An 18,177-nucleotide genomic window follows, 5' to 3' on the forward strand; every position below is an offset into this window, starting at 1 on the left:
AGTGGTAAAAAAATCAGGGCTAGGTGGGAAAAAACAACAAAAATAAGGATGTAAATATGAAAAGGGAATTTTATGTGTTTTCAATATAATGATACGTGTATATGAATTAGTAAAACTATAGGTAGAGATTAGAAAACAGATGTAGGACATGCGTTTCAAGAGGATAATAGAACTGGGCTGTGTGTTTGATTCAGTAAAAAAACTGCCTGCGGATGTTGTAAGACAAAATATAACTAACGCTGGCGGGCCAGAGGCCAGTAGATACATGCTGGATCTTTGTGCCCCGTTGTCGTTATGGGCTGGGCCTGTTAAAAACAAAACCAACCCTGGGCAGTCTACAGCCCAGTTGAAACTTGCTCGACCTAAAAAAAATATACGTGCTCAATAAACGAGAGAATTCTTCAAGTACAGACTGATAACTAGGATGCATCATGGATATTGTTCTTCTATCGTGATAATAAGTGCATGCACTTGTTTCGAAAAAATTGGAGAACTGGGAATTTGAACGGCGGGTGCTTATGCTACCCATCAAATAAAAATCAGGTGCCTGAAAATTCGTTTCGAAACAAATGATTCAGCTTTATATCCACGTCGACCCTCGGCATGATGGTTGGAAGCAAATGCAAGTTCATACCAACAAATCATTAGCAACAATACCAACTTGCGGACGACAAGGTAGTACAAATACCAATACCAAACTAACTTATAATCTTTTTACTCCTGGCCCTAGTGTTCGTCTGGTAGAAAATCTTGCAGAGGACCAGCTCCCGCTCCTTCTCTTGCTCCAGGTCCCCGAGGTGGTACTGGTGCATCACCCAGTTGGTCCTCTGCTGGTCGAAGTTCTTGTTGGTGTGCAGCACCAGAACCTTTTTTGCTGCCCGTCTGCCGGCCGTTGACCATCACCGGCAAGGTATTGTCGGTCTTGTGCCACATCACGTGCATGACGCACTCCGACTGTATCTTGCGACGCGTCCACGTGCCCCTTTTGAACGCCCTGGAATTGCGCTGAAGAAATGCTTCCTTAGGCCACTCAGTGTGATACCTGCAGTATTGTGGAATACATGTTTTAGTGTACCTAGTTGGCATTTTCATAACATCTTTGGCATGTTGCAGTCACTTGTTTCACCTTTTATTAACTATCAAATTGTAATTGCTTCACCAGGTCTGCGTCTAAAAAGAAAAATAGAGCTATAAACAAAGGAATATGTTTGTGCAAGTAGACGACCGATCGGTGTCTTACCTGGAAGTTTCTCAGGTTGGGTGTAGCATATGTTGTGCTCGCTGTCGATGGTTGGTATGAACAAATTGATTAGAGACTGAAATCTCGCGTTGTCAGCACTCACTTTGGCCTCAAGGTGCTCGCTCAGCTCCTGATCCGTGGGATCGAACGTGACGCCAGCCGGCAGCACCGGCCAATCCTTCTTCGACTTGCATCGGTAATTCCAGTTATATAATACTCAATGTATGATCAATCGACTATTTTAAGTGAATGATGAAAGATTTTGATATATAGTGGTACTCCAAATCTGAAGTTCAGAATACCCGAACACACCGTCGAGATTCTTGTGTCACCTCACGCGCAGTGTGTTGTCACGTCAATTCAATGTGTGGACATGATGAATAATTTGACCGATGTATACTAGTACTGCTACTGTACTGGAGTACTTACTAGTCGTATTTAGTGTCACAATTTATACATAGGTTTAACTAACAAGTACGTACTTGACGCTTAACTGATGTATATATATATATAGGGTGGGTCTATTCTAATAACACCCTTATGACCCTTATTCTAATCTCTCCCTAATAATAAAGCACGGATTGGGTCTCCGGGTTCACCGTTGCAGCGTTTTTGCAAAGAAGTCCCTGTGCTTTTTGACAATTAACCCGCAGTACAGTTTTGAGTGGTGAACAAAGGGAAAACGTTTCGTGTATTGTCTTGGGACTCGGCTTGGCCTTTAGGGAAAAAATATAGCACGGCGGCCTGTCCTCTCTGAGTACGCACAACAGCACGGGTCCTCTTCCTGGGGATAGCACGGCAGCGCCGCCATGAATCAAGCCGCCGCGCGCGGCCGGTATACCTTTCCCGCTACCCTCCAGCAGCGCGGCCGTTGCCCTTTTCTTCCCCTCCTCACCCGCCCCAACTCCTCACCCCCAGCCTCCTCGGCCTCAACGCGGACGTCTCCGATTTGGATAGGATTCGACGCCGCCACGCGCGGCCGGTCTTCCTCTCTAGCTATCCTCCAGCAGCGCCGCCGTTGCCCTGTTCTTCGCCTCCTCACCCGCCCCAACTCCTCACCCCCAGCCTCCTCCGCCTCGAGGAGGACGGCTCCGATTTGGAGCTCAAGTACTGCCTCCTGACACCTCCATCCCCAAGTACGTCCTCCCGTCAGACGAGGACGAGGTGCGTACTATGCTTTTTTCTACTGGCTACAAGGACAAATTTAAGATCTTGAATTAAAGGATTCTAAGGTTGAATAGAAGGGGGAACAGAAAGAATGGGTAGCAATTTGTTCGGGGATTTTATTTTTTGTGCCAACCTCTAATATCCCCTTCTCTGCCATGGATTTGGATGCTTTGCAGATTTGGATTGGGGCGCAACAGAGATGAGGAAGGACAAAGCATGAATAGCTCCAGTGAGAGTGAACGGATATGAACACCACAACCCTCTCAGGTGGGATTGCCATATTCTATGCTCATATTCAAATTATCATCTAATGTTTGGCCAAAGGCTCCATATATAATTTGATCTTTGATTCCTAGATCGCTAACCACATGATCCATTTAATTTCAGAGTATCTATTATTTTTTCATGTTCTTCAGACCTTTGAGAGGTAGTCTGATTTGTCGTGGTTTTTGCAGGGGTTGTTGGCTGATCAGGATACCTCTAACACCCCGAGTGTCATGCTACAGTAATCCCCTGTTAATGGTGTCATGTCATCATGTTACTGTTGCTAATCTTCACTTGATCCTAATCACACTTCAAATTCAAATCTAATCTGAAGTCAAAAATTCATATTTGCCAAACCTGAAAACTGAAATGTTCAAAGTGTGGCAAATAATCTCTGGTTATTTGTCATGTTGAAACCTATATTTTAGAGTGTGTTTTTAATGCCCTAAGCTAATAAAACAGTGGCCAAGGCTTTAATTAAAATGATTGTCTAATTTATGAAAAATCCAAAACATTTCAAAAGCCTCCCAAACTTTTTGTGGCAACGCTCATTATTGACTAGTATTTGTTCTGTCCACCTCCACATTTTTTTGCAAAGTCATTTTTGTGGCTTAAATGCAAATGGAGGATGTTAAAAGAAAACAGAAAAATAAAAGGGAGATCAGAAATAAAAGAAAAAGGAGCAAGGCCCCAACCCCGACCTGGGCCTCGACCACCCGACCGGCCCAGCCCACCAACCACCGCACCGGGGTCACCTCTACTCCCTGTTCCTCCGACCGGGGTCGCAACAGGGGCGAGCCCCGTCGGACCCGTTCACCGGCGTCGGCAAGGGGATAAGGTCCCCGGCTCTCTCTTCCTCCCCTGCTCCACTCATCCCCCACGTCTCCCCTCTCTCGCCTCCCAGATCCACGCGCTCCTCCCCCTCTCTGTCTCGCTCGCCCGCCTCACCCGAGCGCCATCGCCGCCGTCCCCCGTCGTCACTGCGGCCATCGTCGACCCCGAGCTTAGGCTGCACGTCCACGAGCTCCGCCGGGGTCGACTCCTTCGAGCGGTGGCCTCAGCTGGGGCTCGGAGGCGCTGCAGCACCGGATCCCCTTCGTCCTCTTCTCCGGCTGCCGCGGAACTCCAAAGACCTCCCCCGACTGCTTTTGCTACTAAACTGAGCACCGGCCTTCGTGAGCCCCTACGTGAGCGTCTCTCCCTCTCCTCTTCCCCCTCTGTTTGCGAGCTGCTGCCCCGTAGCTACCCGACACCGACGCCACGCGCTGCCGTCCGCCATTGCCGGCGTGCAGCTCGAAGCGCAGCCGCCCGAGCCCTTCCGTCTTGACCGTCATGCTTCTGGCGCGCTGAGGAAACCGCCCAGCCACCTAGCTCTCTCAAAACACCCCAGGAGCCGTGTTCTGTTCACACCCAAGGACCGTCGCCGCAAACCTCGTCGCCGACGCCGTTTCCGGCCAAGTCCGGCCATGCCTCTGCCACCGTTCGACGCGGCGTCGTTCGCCCATTCGAACGCACCCTCGCGCGTGCGAAACGACCCCCTGTGGACGAATCCCGCCGCCCTCCCGTTCGCTCGGCCGTCGGAATGGTCGCCGGAGTTAGCTCCGGCACGTCTCCGGCTGGTGCCGAGCTGGCACCCACGTGGCACCGCCCCGTGCCACTGACTGGTGGCCCCCAGTGGACCCGCTGACCCCGTTGACTGGTTTGACTAGTCAACCGTGCTATCGGGGCAGCCCCGAGGCACTGACATGTGGGCCCCCTCTGTTATATTAGTCTAATAACGTTTTATAAATAAAAATGATTAGTTAACCTAAAACACTCGCTGACGCCCAGGGCCCACGCCCCTAATTAACCCTGTTAGTTTAGTTAATCCACTATTAAGCCAGCAGAGGCTGACATGTGGGTCCCAGTGGCCCCATTGGTTAGCTTTGACCAGTCAACCGGTCTGTTGACTTGCTGATGTCAGCATGGCGTCATGCTGACGTCATATTCCTTTTCTGTTAATTTAAATAATTTCCGAATATTAATAAAACTTTAAAAATTCATAGAAAATAAACCGTAGCTCGGATAAAAATGTTTTGTATATGAAAGTTGCTCAGAAAAATCCAACGAATCCGAATACGTGGTCCATTCATCCGTCACATGCCCCTAGCATGCTGAACATGGAACTTTCCCCCTCTTTTCCTTTGTCCGGAATCCACCTAACGTCGGGAATTCACCCTCGGATGTTTGCCCCCTTCGTCTGCAACGTGTAGTACCGCGTTAGAGCACGCTTAGCGCTACGTATCGTCATGTCATGCTTAGTGTTACCTCTGTTTGCTATATATTTACTGTTTCTTCCCCCTCTTCTCTCCGGTAGACCCCGAGACCGATGCCGCCCCTGTGATCGACTACGTCGACGACGACCCCTCCTTGCCAGAGCAACCAGGCAAGCCCCCCCCCCCCCTTTGATCATCCCGATATCGCCCATTCCTTTCTCTCATGCTTGCATTAGATTTTGCTACTGTTATTGTATGCTCCTATTCTGATGCATAGCCTGCTTTTGTATCTGTTGTTGTACCTTACCTGCTTATCCTAAACTGCTTAGTATAGGTTGGTTAGTGATCCATCAGTGGCCCCCACCTTGTCCTTGTTGCCCCTGCTTCATCATTGAAGACCCGATCAACGGGATTTAAGACCAGGCCCCGGCACCGCACATCACTTTCCCCTTAGTTGCTCGACACTGCTGGGTTACTATCGAGTGTCGAGGGTGAGACCTCTACAGCACTTCTGATGTTAACCCTGTGGTGTAGCTATTCGGTCGTGGTCATCGAGGGTGATTCCGCCTTAACCACTTCTGATACGACTCTGTCGTGCAACCCCTCAAGTGTGAACCTCGGGGGTGATTCCTCTTACGTTCACCTTGATGATTACATCGAGTGAAATTCATCGGGGGTGATTCCTCGGGTTTTTCCCTTGATGTTTGGACACACAGTTACTATGGTTACTATGTTACACTGAACCATGTTACTAAAGACGGGTCGACCCTGAGGGGTGCCTGCGCGAGCATAATTGCGAGTGATGAGGAGTCGGGTTGACCTGGAAGGTGCCCGTGAGATAATTACGAGGCGTGGCCGGGCATTCTTAGCCCTTGCCGCAAGTCCTCGAGACGGGGCAACGGGGTCACATCTTTCGTGAGTCTCTGCTTGTTACCGCGCGTTCCTAATCCACTATGATTTGGATATTTGATCCGAGGGGCCTCTGGCCTCATAGCACTAACCATCACGTGGGCATAGTATGGGCGTTCTGCGTCGTATGCATCAGCCGAAGCTTAATAGACGTCAGCGACTGAGTGGCGCGCGCCGGGTTGGACTGGTAAGCACCTACCTTTTTAAGGAGGTAGCTAGGTCTGCTCACCGGCCGCGTTCGCAATGTGCAGGAGTTTCCGGGGAGATGGCCCATGACCCCTGGGGGCATAGGTTTAGTCCGGCGTGCTGGCCTCTCTATTAAGACTAGGTCGGGTTGCGGCGTATTGTTTGGCCGAGGCCGGGCATGACCCTGGAAAGTGTGTCCGGCAGGAGTTAAGCGAGCGTGGTGGGTAAGTTGGTGCACCCCTGCAGGGAAAAACTAATCTATGCATAGCCTGTCCTACGGTAACGGACACTTGGAGTTGTATCCCGATCGATACAACTAGAACTGGATACTTGTGATGAGAACTGGATGGTGATGAGGATTTGATTGTGATGATAATTGGATAGTACGGCTCTGGGATTTCTTTCTCGCAGGGAGTCGAGAAAGGATCTCTGGCCGAGGTTGATAACGCTACTACTACTTTACTTTATGCTACTCTACTCCCTCCTGTTTGCTGCAAGAGGGTGGTTTCCAGAAGATGCTAGTCTTCGATAGGACTAGGCCTTCTCTCTATTCTGGCATTTCTGCAGCCCAGTCCACATATACAGCCTTCCTTTGGTAATGTTGCATCTGTAGTGTAGATCCTTGCTTGCGAGTACTTTGGATGAGTACTCACGGTTGCTTTGCTCCCTCTTTTTCCCCTTTTCCATTCTTCTCGGATGACGCAACCAGATGACGGAGTCCAGGAGCCAGATGACACCTTTGACGACTGCTACTACACCGAGGGCGCCTACTACCTCATGAAGATCGCGATGACCAGGAGTAGTTAGGAGGCTCCCAGGCAGGAGGCCTTGCCTTTTCAATCAATGTTGCTTTTGTGCTAGCCTTCTTAAGGCAAACTTGTTTAGCTCATGTCTGTACTCAGATATTGTTGCTTCCGCTGACTCTTATGTATTCGAGCCCTCGAGGCCCCTGGCTTGTAATATAAAGCTTGTATTATTTTAACTTGTGTCTAGAGTTGTGTTATGATATCTTCCCGTGAGTCCTTGATGTTGATCGTACACATTTGCGTGTATGATTAGTGTACGATTGAATCGAGGGCGTCACAAGTTGGTATCAGAGCCAACTGCCTGTAGGTAGCCCCCTTTCCAACTCCTTGGCCGAAGTTGAGTCTAGTACTGAAAAACTTTTACTAACATTGGCTGTGTGGCTTACGGGCCCACGTCGCTATTGGGTGGTATTAGGATCTTTTATTCCTCGTCTTTACTCTGGGACTCTGTTCTCTCTTCTATTCGGGTTAGATGAATTTACTAACTACATTAGGTTCTCGTAACGACTTTCCCCGGAGAGCCCCTTCATTCTGGATGGTTGCCTGCTTCACCAGAAGACTTCGAAGATATTCTCCAATCTACTCCCGAGAACTTGTGTTCATTTCCTTTCCAGTCCCTTAACACCGTTGAATCCCTATGGATAACTGCATATCCTTGTCGCTCATACCTTCATCCCCAGTTGCTCTTGTTATTACAAGATACCCTGAAATACTTGTCATTGTTTCGAGAATCCTTTGAGCTTACTGCCTTGCAGTTCCTTGCCCCATGAATACCCCCCCCCCTTTGAATAATTCCTCGCACTCACCGAGGATCAGTTTATCCTCAGTTGTTCGTGTGATTCACAAAATTCTTCGAAATACTATTTGATCTTCCGATAATCCTCAGTAGCCTATTATTGTTGAAATTCTTGTTTGCTTGTATTATGGCTAATTCCATAATTCTAGTAATCTTCGTTGACATCCTCTATCACTATCGTTTCGAGTCCCTTGATCCAATGTCACGAATGCTCGTAATCCTCAATCAGATCCTAACATTCATCCTTCCGGCTTAGACGTCACTCCAAAAATGAGCTTGTTCTTGTCAAATCAAACCTTGTTTGACTATCGATCTGTATCGATTCAACTCAATTATCTTTTGATCAGAGCCTCTGCTTCAGATCTTCTGATTTGAAAATCGTAATTCCTTTGTATTCAAGCTTTGAAGTTATCCAGTTATATCTATAACCCGATGTCTTTGCACTCTTTCTTCTTCTAGGTGAGTATCGATACTCACATCAGATCTTTTATGGACCGCCATATCCTTGGTTGGATTATTATCCGACAATGTCCTTCATATTCATTAAACTTGTGAGTTTTGCCCTGACACATAATGCCTTTGGTAAATTCTATCATCTGCTTTTGTCAACCATGCTCTGCTTTCGAGCTGGTATATTTTAATCCTGAAGTTAGTGGTATATGTTCCTAAGATACCCCTACGGGTTGAACCTATGCCTTCACTAATACATGTGAACTCGAAAGAGATGTGAGTCATACTCTTCTGGTGCTTCACTAGGTAAATCTTTCGCACTACAATTTCTTCGAAAACGAGGAGTGAATGAAAGGTTATGCATTGAAGAAGTGGGAGCGACCTTGAACTTTGTGTTCATGCCCATGGACACGAGGTAGATCTTATCATGGAAGCTGCTCATAAAAATAATTCCCCTTGGTATAAGTTCATCTTGTACCTATATTTGGTCCTTTGCAATCGTTGTCCCGACCATGATTGTTCTTCTTTGACCCCATTTCGCGGGCAAGTTAAAGCACTTGTTCTGCAAATCGATATGCTTGTACAACCCCTATACCGAACTATCTCGAGTATTAGCTCTACTGTCTCGAGGATATCATCCTATTGTACTATGTCCTATGAACTTTTCGATGGAGTGGTAATTTTTCCCTGTCTTAGTAACTCCACGGCATCTGGGTTGTCATCAACCGAGACCACCAAACAATGAATCGATTTTGCTCGGTGATACATCACTCTTAGTGCCTTGTTGCTGTGGAGTTAGATACCACCTCACGTCATTCCTAGCCTGATTGGCTTTATCACTATCGTGCTAATTTTAACTGTGCTACCTGGTCCTTATGCCCGGAGCAACTTCCGAACACGAGCAAAGCTTGCGTCGATCTTCCGCATCCTATCATTCTCGAACAACAAGTTTGATTTCGAGCTTGTGTCGAATCCGTGGTTCTCATGGTATTTCACTTCATCTTTCCTTTTGTTTGTTGCCGTCGCTGCTTGATGGCATCTTCCTAGAATCTCCTGACAAAATTTGTTGTGATCACCGTCAACACTTTGATTTCTTTAGAGATGCCAATCGAATTCATGTTGAGAAATACCATCCTTGCTCTTCGATGATTTGTGATATCATTGATGACATCCTTGACTTTCTACCAACACAGACCTGGTTGTGTTTGGTTATTCCTTATGATCTGAGATAATCTTGGAAATGTTCCTTTGTATCTCTTGTGATCTTTAGATCCAACCTTACCTGAAACACCATATCAATGCTACCACGACGCATGACTGTGGTATTCCGAATATCGACAAGAACATTGGTAGCACATTACCAAAGGTTTTGGATCTATCATCCGGACACCGTTGCATGGATAACATCATGAATTTCCTTGCCCTTTATCTAAATGGTGATGTACTGGTTGTTGTAACATGTATATCATGCTCTACTTTCCCTTGGGAAGGATATACTCCCAATTCTGGTGTGTAAACACATTTTCCTTTCCATTGGTCTGATTAATCCGATAATTTCATTTTCCTTTCCGTTGGGTTGTTTAACCTTCTTATGGTCTATATGATATAAGCAGAAATAATTCCTTGCTTATAAAATACCCTGATGTACAACCTTGTCAGTGAGACCCTTCTACTATTGTTGATGACATTCTGGTAACCACCGATGGACGAGAACCTTGCCTATTGGTCCGCCTCGTTTAACGAGCAGGAAAATGGTTCTCTTCGTCCCTCACCCTTGGTACCAGTGTTGTTGCCAACATAACTGACAGGCTATACTCTGACCTGCCTTGATATCATGATCGTGCAAAATGATTAGTGCCCTCCTGCTGTTAACCCACATGGTGGGCCCATAACCCACAGTTCCACAGGATCGAAACCTGACTCTCCTGTAATTCCTGTTCTCCAAAATTGTTCCTTGCACTTGGCATCGTATGCAAATCACGAGCCACCTTCCTAGTGGTCTATTCTGGTATCAGACAAAATACTTATCCCCGTCGCTCTGAAACTCCTTTCGCACTCTGTTTCAGGCAACGAATGATTGCCTACCCGATTGAAGCTTCTTATTACACCTTCTTACCTTGCTATCGATGACTTTCTTGAATCTCAACTCGAGAGATGCCTCCTTGCCACGTTCACTGAGATAGCCCCCAGGTAACTATATTGTGATGAGCTCCGTCCTTCCCGAGTCTTTTCCCCTTACTCCACCCCTTAAATCTCGGGACGAGATTTCTTGTAGTGGAGGAGAATTGTAACACCCCGAGTGTCATGCTACAGTAATCCCCTGTTAATGGTGCCATGTCATCATGTTACTGTTGCTAATCTTCACTTGATCCTAATCACACTTCAAATTCAAATCTAATCTGAAGTCAAAAATTCATATTTGCCAAACCTGAAAACTGAAATGTTCAAAGTGTGGCAAATAATCTCTGGTTATTTGTCATGTTGAAACCTATATTTTAGAGTGTGTTTTTAATGCCCTAAGCTAATAAAACAGTGGCCAAGGCTTTAATTAAAATGATTTTCTAATTTATGAAAAATCCAAAACATTTCAAAAGCCTCCCAAACTTTTTGTGGCAACGCTCATTATTTCCTAGTATTTGTTCTGTCCACCTCCACATTTTTTTGCAAAGTCATTTTTGTGGCTTAAATGCAAATGGAGGATGTTAAAAGAAAATAGAAAAATAAAAGGGAGATCATAAATAAAAGAAAAAGGAGCAAGGCCCCAACCCCGACCTGGGCCTCGACCACCCGACCGGCCCAGCCCACCAACCACCGCCCCGGGGTCACCTCTACTCCCTGTTCCTCCGACCGGGGTCGCAACAGGGGCGAGCCCTGTCGGACCCGTTCACCGGCGTCGGCAAGGGGATAAGGTCCCCGGCTCTCTCTTCCTCCCCTGCTCCACTCATCCCCCACGTCTCCCCTCTCTCGCCTCCCAGATCCACGCGCTCTTCCCCCTCTCTGTCTCGCTCGCCCGCCTCACCCGAGCGCCATCTCCGCCGTCCCCCGCCGTCACTACGGCCACCGTCGACCCCGAGCTTAGGCTGCACGTCCACGAGCTCCGCCGGGGTCGACTCCTTCGAGCGGTGGCCTCAGCTGGGGCTCGGAGGCGCTGCAGCACCGGATCCCCTTCGTCCTCTTCTCCGGCCGCCGCGGAACTCCGTCGACCTCCCCCGACTGCTTCTGCTACTAAACTGAGCACCGGCCTTCGTGAGCCCCTACGTGAGCGTCTCTCCCTCTCCTCTTCCCCTCTGTTTGCGAGCTGCTGCCCCGTAGCTACCCGACACCGACGCCACGTGCTGCCGTCCGCCATTGCCGGCGTGCAGCTCGAAGCGCAGCCGCCCGAGCCCTTCCGTCTTGACCGTCATGCTTCTGGCGTGCCCAGGAAACCGCCCAGCCACCTAGCTCTCTCAAAACACCCCAGGAGCCGCGTTCTGTTCGCACCCAAGGACCGCCGCCGCAAACCTCGTCGCTGGCGCCGTTTCCATCCAAGTCCGGCCGTGCCTCTGCCACCGTTCGACGCGGCGTCGTTCGCCCGTTCGAACGCACCCTCGCGTGCGCGAAACGACCCCCTGTGGACGAATCCCGCCGCCCTCCCGTTCGCTCAGCCGTCGGAATGGTCGCCGGAGTTAGCTCCGGCGCGTCTCCGGCCGGTGCCGAGCTGGCACCCACGTGGCACCGCCCCGTGCCACTGACTGGTGGCCCCCAGTGGACCCGCTGACCCCGTTGACTGGTTTGACCAGTCAACCGTGCTATCGGGGCAGCCCCGAGGCACTGACATGTGGGCCCCCTCTGTTATATTAGTCTAATAACGTTTTATAAATAAAAATGATTAGTTAACCTAAAACACTCACTGACACCCAGGGCCCACGCCCCTAATTAACCCTGTTAGTTTAATTAATCCACTATTAAGCCAGCAGAGGCTGACATGTGGGTCCCAGTGGCCCCATTGGTCAGCTTTGACCAGTCAACCGGTCTGTTGACTTGCTGATGTCAGCATGGCGTCATGCTAACGTCGTATTCCTTTTCTGTTAATTTAAATAATTTCCGAATATTAATAAAACTTTAAAAATTCATAGAAAATAAACCGTAGCTCGGATAAAAATGTTTTGTATATGAAAGTTGCTCAGAAAAATCCAACGAATCCGAATACGTGGTCCGTTCATCCGTCACATGCCCCTAGCATGCTGAACATGGAACTTTCCCCCTCTTTTCCTTTGTCCGGAATCCACCTAATGTCGGGAATTCACCCTCGGATGTTTCCCCCCTTCGTCTGCAATGTGTAGTACCGCGTTAGAGCACGCTTAGCGCTACGTATCGTCATGTCATGCTTAGTGTTACCTCTGTTTGCTATGTATTTACTGTTTCTTCCCCCTCTTCTCTCCGGTAGACCCCGAGACCGATGCCGCCCCTGTGATCGACTACGTCGACGGTGACCCCTCCTTGCCAGAGCAACCAGGCAAGCCCCCCCTTTGATCATCCCGATATCGCCCATTCCTTTCTCTCATGCTTGCATTAGATTTTGCTACTGTTATTGTATGCTCCTATTCTGATGCATAGCCTGCTTTTGTATCTGTTGTTGTACCTTACCTGCTTATCCTAAACTGCTTAGTATAGGTTGGTTAGTGATCCATCAGTGGCCCCCACCTTGTCCTTGTTGCCCCTGCTTCATCATTGAAGACCCGATCAACGGGATTGAAGACCAGGCCCCGGCACCGCACATCACTTTCCCCTTAGTTGCTCGACACTGCTGGGTTACTATCGAGTGCCGAGGGTGAACAACACTTCTGATGTTAACCCTGTGGTGTAGCTATTCGGTCGTGGTCATCGAGGGTGATTCCGCCTTAACCACTTTCGATACGACTCTGTCGTGCAACCCCTCAAGTGTGAACCTCGGGGGTGATTCCTCTTACGTTCACCTTGATGATTACATCGAGTGAAATTCATCGGGGGTGATTCCTCGGGTTTTTCCCTTGATGTTTGGACACACAGTTACTATGGTTACTATGTTACACTGAACCATGTTACTAAAGACGGGTCGACCCTGAGGGGTGCCCGCGCGAGCATAATTGCGAGTGATGAGGAGTCGGGTTGACCTGGAAGGTGCCCGTGAGATAATTACGAGGCGTGGCCGGGCATTCTTAGCCCTTGCCGCAAGTCCTCGAGACGGGGCAACGGGGTCACATCTTTTGTGAGTCTCTACTTGTTATCGCGCGTTCCTAATCCACTACGATTTGGATATTTGATCCGAGGGGCCTCTGGCCTGATAGCACTAACCATCACGTGGGCATAGTATGGGCGTTCTGCGTCGTATGCATCAGCCGAAGCTTAATAGACGTCAGCGACTGAGCGGCGCGCGCCGGGTTGGACTGGTAAGCACCTACCTTTTTAAGGAGGTAGCTAGGTCTGCTCACCGGCCGCGTTCGCAACGTGCAGGAGTTTCCAGGGAGATGGCCCATGACCCCTGGGGGCATAGGTTTAGTCCGGCGTGCTGGCCTCTCTATTAAGACTAGGCCGGGTTGCGGCGTATTGTTTGGCCGAGGCCGGGCATGACCCTGGAAAGTGTGTCCGGCCGGAGTTAAGCGAGCGTGGTGGGTAAGTTGGTGCACCCCTGCAGGGAAGAACTAATCTATGCATAGCCTGTCCTATGGTAACGGACACTTGGAGTTGTATCCCGATCGATACAACTAGAACTGGATACTTGTGATGAGAACTGGATGGTGATGAGGATTTGATTGTGATGATAATTGGATAGTACGGCTCTGGGATTTCTTTCTCGCAGGGAGTCGAGAAAGGATCTCTGGCCGAGGTTGATAACGCTACTACTACTTTACTTTATGCTACTCTACTCCCTCCTGTTTGCTGCAAGAGGGTGGTTTCCAGAAGATGCTAGTCTTCGATAGGACTAGGCCTTCTCTCTATTCTGGCATTTCTGCAGCCCAGTCCACATATACAGCCTTCCTTTGATAATGTTGCATCTGTAGTGTAGATCCTTGCTTGCGAGTACTTTGAATGAGTACTCACGGTTGCTTTGCTCCCTCTTTTTCCCCTTTTCCATTCTTCTCGGATGACACAACCAGATGACGGAGTCCAGGAGCCAGATGACACCTTTGACGACTGCTACTACACCGAGGGCGCCTACTACCTCATGAAGATCGCGACGACCAGGAGTAGTTAGGAGGCTCCCAGGCAGGAGGCCTTGCCTTTTCGATCAATGTTGCTTTTTTGCTAGCCTTCTTAAGGCAAACTTGTTTAGCTCATGTCTGTACTCAGATATTGTTGCTTCCGCTGACTCTTATGTATTCGAGCCCTCGAGGCCCCTGGCTTGTAATATAAAGCTTGTATTATTTTAACTTGTGTCTAGAGTTGTGTTGTGATATCTTCCCGTGAGTCCTTGATCTTGATCGTACACATTTGCGTGTATGATTAGTGTACGATTGAATCGAGGGCGTCACAATACCCAATTCTCAAACAAGCATGCTGAGATGCTCAAGATATGGAAGTTCGCCCACAAGCTCGACCGCCAGGTTTTTTTGGTTCATGTTCAATGGGAGGCGAATAGTGTAGAGAGGGTATCTGATGCAAGTCCAAGGTAAACATTTGTTTCTTTTATTGTGTTTAGGTGAACATGTCAAAGGTGCAGATGGACATGATGAAGCCGTGAATTGTCACGCAAGTCACTGAGCTTCTTGGGTTCGAAAAACTACCTAACTGCTATTATCCTGAATTTAGTTTTATCTAAACTAAGAGGACCACAAGTGCTTCTCTAACAAAGAATTACTCATTTGGTGTTCTTTTGCACTGCTGATTTTAGTTCAAATTGGTGTCAGTGCGACCTTTTTGTCATGTTGGATAAGGCTTTCTGTATCACATGGATGTGACCTGTAGTATGGTGTAGAAAAGTGATGAAAGGTATTAGTTTGAATTAATTTGGCAGCAATAGTTTATCAAGTTTTTGCCAAGCCAGCTATTTGTAGAATTTCTGCAGCTGTACTTTGTGCCATCTCCCTCATGTAGATATATATATACTAGCAGACTAGCACGTAAATTATTTACATCAAAACTGAGACATATCTATATATGATGGAGGCATTTCTTTCTTTATATTCAGCAGTACCTCTTGCTGCTATAAAGAAAGTAGAAACATGGTTGATAAATAATCGCATTGTTCTGCCCATTTTTCATTTCACAATCCATTACAATTGTTATGTCCTTGCAATCATACCACTACACATGACGCTTCCTAGATCTGGAACCCAACCAAAGCACAATCAAGTTTGATTTGTGCTGTTATTGGGCCTCGCTGCGACCCTGATGTTTTTGGGCCAAGTTGGGCAGAATCTGCTCATGCTTATAATAAAACAAGTTTGTTAACAGATTAAATAGTCGCACCTAGCTTCTTACAGCTAATTCTATCAAGTTTTTTTAAAAAAAATTCTATCAATTTATATATGCCTATAAGTATGAGAATTAACAAGCAGCCTGAGAATAAACTGACGGAGGGTGAGCTGTGTTTAGCAAAAAGTATCACCTGGTTAGCATAATAAATAAAAGGAGTTGGGGATTGTTGGCTGCCAAACGAAAAATCTCAGGAAGCCTAAATAAAAGGGATCGTGGGCTGCGAATCAAAAAACCCTGTTTAGTATAAATAAAGGAAATTGTGGGCTCTGAAATGAAAAATTCTGGTTGACATAAATAAAGGAGATTGTGGGCTACGAAACAAATAATCTCAGTTGAGCACGATTGTTGTATGCTAAACGAAAAATAAAAGCGACTGTGGTCTGTGAAACAAAAAATAAGCAAAGGCCTCCCGGTTGGCATAAATAAATGCTATGAAACGAAGAAAATAAATAAATGGGCATGGTTGAACAATTTCAGTATTTTATACTAATACTATTTTCATTTAAAGGCTGAATTTTGTCACCCCGTTGCAACACACGGGCATATGTCCTAGAAGATATTTGGAATGCAGAGTTCATAAAAACAAATGTTAGTCCTTTTTTTCTTCTTTTGAAAAGCTCTCTTCATTCTTTTTCTCGTCTATTCTTACTGCTTGAGAATTGTTGCAGTCCGTACCATGTATCCACCGTTTCCTAAGGAGAGTGTTCCTATGCTAAAAGTTGTTGTTTTGTTGTTGCAGATTTGTGCGGTCTAAATAGTACTGTATTTAGTTTTCTGGAAGGGTGCAAAAGGCATACTGGGCTTCCTGTGTATACTGATTGCTAAATGATGCAATAATATTTGTGCGGTGGGGGAGTGTCATTCCCTGTGTTTACTGATTGGCCTCACCCTCTTAAGAGATCTAACCCTTGTCACCATAAGGAAAAAAGCAAAGAGTATTATGACGCCATAAAGTTTGAATTCAGAGAAGTATATGCTGAAGAACACCAGAATTAGGCTTCATGAACCATCATCGCCTTGTTGATGATGCTTCACATGTAAGTTTTCTGGTCCTTTGACAAGGTCTTCCAATTATTCAGAAGCGATGTCAAATGGTATGTACCATTTTTTATTTTAATTTTCTTGATGAATTGTTAAGTTGAGCACGGATGCTTGCATTTCCATTTGGGAAAAAGAGAGGATAAAGTGATGGATTGGAGCTTTGGCGGAACAATATTACTATCTAGAAAATTCATGGCAACTGGGCCAATGGTTGAACATATAAATCGTTTTGAAGTGAATTATTTTGTGACTCTCAGCCTCAGTACTACCTTGTCGATTTATACTTAGAGGACCAGAGAGCAAAATCCAAAGCAAAGCCCTACACATGCCTGCCCATCTGGCGCATGGCTGTGTTTTGAGCAATTTTAGGCCATTAAGCATCATATTCATGCAGCACCTGCTCAAAAGGAGCAACTGCATTTTGTCTATAATGCATGTTTGGCTAAATTCCTGTTTCTATTTTATTCAGAGCGCCCACAAATTAAACAACCTATGAAATGGCCAGAAGGGACCGGATATCCTACTTGGTATGTGGTTTTAGAAGCGACTTAGGTTCCAGCTTGCTGTGAATTTTATGATTTATCACTACTATAATGTTAACTACTTAACTCGATACTGAAAGATTGGAGCCGTAGTATTTGCAGAGGAATTCCGAACAGGCTTCATTAATTCAGTAAAGGCCTATGTAGAAACATCTATGACTTCACTAGAGAGTGGATCTGCACTCGAGGAGCAGCTCGAGCAGCTCTGCGCACATGCCTAGACCTACTTTCCTGTCGGCGTTGTTGATATGTGTGTTCTGTATCATTCTTTACGTCTAGTGTGTGATGTAATCCATTTTCAGACTTTTTCACCAGTGGAAGCATATATTTTACGAGCTGAATCAATAGATGTTCATTGATTTTCATGTAAAAAGCGCATGTACATTCTCACCAAAAACAAGAAAGTGTGTGTGTGCCCGACCTTCTCCCGCTGCGACCTTGACCAGGAAGCACGTCAAACAGAAATGCCAATCTTTACACCAGCATCAAGCCCCTAGAAAAGTCTATCACCTGTATCTTTGCATATCACCGAGATGGAGCCAGAAGACAATTTTTTTATCTTTAGGTGTTAACTCCTTGTGACAGGTATATGTGAGTATCATCGTTGTGTAGAGATAGAAATATTCACATTAGCAAACCTTTAGCTTAAGGTGTGACTGGTACCCAATTACTCTTGGTCTCACTATTTTATCTTTTTGCTGGACATTTTACATCTCTTTTGATTACTAAGCCTTTTATTTTCTACTTTATGTTCTGGTGTCAGCTGAAACAAGAACACGGGGTACATCATTTTGCTTCTAACCTCACGCAACTAAGGGAATTTCTTTCTTTCTTTAAGCATCATCAGATTTTCGCTCTTTGTTTCAAGAATATGGTCCTCGGTACATGTGATTATGTTAAATATTGTTTTACTACTTGCAAAGTTGTTTAAGTGGTCAATTGTTTTTCAGGTTTCTAAGCATTTTTCTATAGTACCCGTTGCAACGCACGGACATTTGTGCTAGTAACACTAGAGCCTAATTCTGCTAACACCTTCCGAACTGCGCACACAAAAAAAACTAACCTTATCCCAACCACGGTGCTA

The 18,177-nt window shown here is 46.6% G+C and overlaps 2 long non-coding RNA genes across 3 annotated transcripts; both read left to right on the plus strand.

Annotated features, from left to right (window-relative positions):
- Positions 1-1,975: 1,975 nt before the first annotated feature.
- LOC123062403 (uncharacterized) lies at positions 1,976-3,409 on the plus strand. The gene is made up of 3 exons (XR_006429654.1): positions 1,976-2,404; positions 2,584-2,674; positions 2,863-3,409. It is a non-coding gene; the product is annotated as an uncharacterized lncRNA (long non-coding RNA).
- An 11,156-nt stretch (positions 3,410-14,565) lies between these two features.
- On the plus strand, positions 14,566-17,837 carry LOC123062402 (uncharacterized). Of its 2 annotated transcripts, XR_006429653.1 has the most exons (5): positions 14,566-14,636; positions 14,732-16,098; positions 16,250-16,547; positions 17,021-17,078; positions 17,187-17,837. It is a non-coding gene; the product is annotated as an uncharacterized lncRNA (long non-coding RNA). The 2 variants fall into 2 exon arrangements; XR_006429652.1 differs by having other exon boundaries at positions 14,572-16,098.
- The last annotated feature ends 340 nt before the right edge of the window (positions 17,838-18,177 follow it).

This window comes from Triticum aestivum, chromosome 3A (genome assembly GCF_018294505.1).
Source record: "Triticum aestivum cultivar Chinese Spring chromosome 3A, IWGSC CS RefSeq v2.1, whole genome shotgun sequence".
NCBI lineage: Eukaryota > Viridiplantae > Streptophyta > Magnoliopsida > Poales > Poaceae > Triticum > Triticum aestivum.